The following is a 2898-nucleotide window of genomic DNA, read 5'->3' as shown; positions in this document are numbered from 1 at the left end:
CTGTGTGTGTGCATGTGTATGTGTTGAGAATTGTAAATTCGTTAGGGTTTTGTGTATACGTTAGAGCTGTATATTCTGTATATTCGTTGGCGACCCGTGGCTTTCTCTCCGCCCCGACGACACTCTGTGGCACTCTCTGCTTCCCGTTTGCTAATTTTAGCACGTGTGGAATGATGCAGAACTGTAGGTATGATGGAGGCGCAAAATAAAGCTGTCGTGCTCAAATGGAGCACGCAAATGGATGTGCGAACACAACACAATCCAAAATGTTGAACAATGCTTATTGTTGGAGGGTGCTGACCGCCTCCCAAATATAAGCAGCTGACATATACGGTGCAGCGAAGATGAAGGATCCAACTGTTGGGGCATACGTGCATGTGCATTTCCTTGGCGACCCGCATTCATTTGTGGGTTCAACTGAACATGTCCTGGCAGAGGCTCATGTATTTCTGTGGTGGGACGCACCGCTTCTGTTTGCCATTTCACGCAACACCGTGGCGCATCAGCCTCCCGAGGCCATGGGTTTTGGTCCCGTGGCTGTGCGGCCGCTCAGAGGAAAGGGACCATACACCAGGTCATGTCCCCAAAAATCATGTACACGTCTATATGTGCATCACCCGCTTTAGTCTGTGGAGGTGCTTGTGTGTGGCGTTCGGATGTCGCCGAACATCCATTTGAGTGTGCTGCATTTGAGCACGACAGCTTTGCTTGTCGCTCCCATCACACCTATCATTCTGCCCTAAGTTGTTCCACACGTGCTAAAACTAGCATACGGGAAGCAGGGCGCCACAGGGCGTCGTCGGGGCAGAGAGAAACCCACGGGTCGGCAACGAATATGCATTTTGAACACATGCATGCACATGCACATACACAGCTGCAGCTGCGTGTGCACAAAATCTCGCTTGTGCGCCACAGGGTGGTGTGGCTCAAAACAACTTACACCACCACAAGTGGGAGAAGACAAAACACATGCATTCCTACCCACAAAAACGCGCGTTCCTCCACAATAGCGTTTGTGTAAAAGATGTTAAAAAGAGTCCCCCACGGCACCTCTCTCCAGCCCTCCACAGCTGGACGACCCTGCGCCCTCTGTCCCATATAAAGAGTCTAAACGTACCCCACATCCCATACCACATTGCATGCACCCGACGTGTATCATGCTTTGGATGTATTGCAAATGCATCCCCCATAACCCCGGCGTCGTCGAGACATTCTGACACATTCGGATATTGTGTCCTCCAAATGAATCAGGGCGGCGTGTGGTGGCATCACATGGCGTATTTGAAAAAACAACTGACCCCCAGAGGCTGTGTGGTGAAGGCTGTGGGGTGAGACGAAACATCACAGCAAGAGCCCCTCACCCATGTGTTGTGTGCACAACATCCAAACAATTAAAAAACCCCGCACACGACACAACACCTGCCACTGCCCATCCGGGAGTCTGGGGGTGTCTCTCCAGAAGTTAAATAAATTACAGGCTTGATGGCGGGTTTTAGCGTGCCGCACGTTTGTGTGCCTCTGCTGGTTATGTGTGTGGCTCTTCTGTGAATGTCCAGTCAAACAAACGGGGGAGCTGCCGGCTGAATGACTTAAATACGACAGGGAGCCTGGGGGATTCGTGTGGGTGCGAATGATGCATATGCTAATAACACTGAAGCCTCCGGCCCCATAGAGCCGTGTGGCTATTTTGTCTTCCGGGGTGTGAAATGCATGGTGCACCATCCCTCCCTCCCTCCATCCTTCCACCCTTTCACCCTCCCTCCCTCCCTCCCTCCCTCCCTCCACCCTCCCTCAATAATCCCTCCACAATACCATTTCCCACTCTTCCTCCACCCTTCCTCCATCATCCCCCCCACTTCCCTCCACGCTCCCTCCCATCATACTCCCTTCCCCTTCCATCTGCCCTCCCTTCTGCCATCCTGTGCCTTCCCCTCTGCTGTCCCCTCTGCTCTTCCTTGCCCTTCCCTCCGTCCTTTGTGTTTGTTTGTGTGTGTGCCCTCTGCCCGTGTGCTCATGTGTTCACGGACATATGTGTGAATGTTGTGTATGTAACATGGGTATTAACATTTGGGGACACCTGGGAATTGAACCCAGACCCACCAGAAGGTGGGCGGCACCTCTGCCCTGTTCCGATTCCCGCTCCACCCCGCGCCTGCACTGCCCTGAACCGCCCTGCCCAGCGCCGCCCTCCCCTGGGCAAGTAGGGTGCAGGGCAGGGTGGTGTTGGGCAGGGCGGGTGCAGATGAGGGCGAAGCTGGGCTAGGAGGGCGCATGGGAGGGCAGCATTGGGCTAGGCAGGCGCAGGGAAGGGGGGCGTTGGGTGAGGGGGGCGAAGGTGAGGGCGGCGTTGGGCAGGGGGGGGCGCAGATGGATACACAGGGCAGGGTGGCGTTGGGCTAGGGGGGGCAGGGCAGTGCGGTGTTGGGCTAGGGGGGCGCGGGGGAAGACAGTGTTGGGCTGGGGGGCCGCAGGGGAGGGCGGCGTTGGGCTAGGGGGGCGCAGAGGAGGACGGTGTTGGGCTAGGGAGGTGCAGGGGAGGGTGTCGTTGGGGCTAGGGGGGCACAGGCAGGGTGGTGTTGGGCAGGGCGGGTGCAGCTGAGGGCGGCATTGGGCTACAGAGGCGCAGGGCAGGGTGGCGTTGGGCTGCAGAGGCGCAGGGGAGGGCGGTGTTGGGCTACAGAGGCGCAGGGCAGGGTGGCATTGGGCTACGGAGGCGCAGGGGAGGGTGGCGTCGGGCTAGGGGGCCGCAGGGCAGGGCGGCATTGGGCTACGGAGGCGCAGGGGAGGATGGTGTTGGGCTAGGGGGGCCGCAGGTGAGGACAGCGTTGGGCTACAGAGGCGCAGGGCAGGGTGGTGTTGGGCTACGGAGGCGCAGGGGAGGGTGGTGTTGGGCTAGGG

This window comes from Volvox carteri, assembly GCF_000143455.1.
Source record: "Volvox carteri f. nagariensis unplaced genomic scaffold VOLCAscaffold_33, whole genome shotgun sequence".
Classification (NCBI taxonomy): domain Eukaryota; kingdom Viridiplantae; phylum Chlorophyta; class Chlorophyceae; order Chlamydomonadales; family Volvocaceae; genus Volvox; species Volvox carteri.
This window is presented reverse-complemented; position numbering follows the sequence as displayed.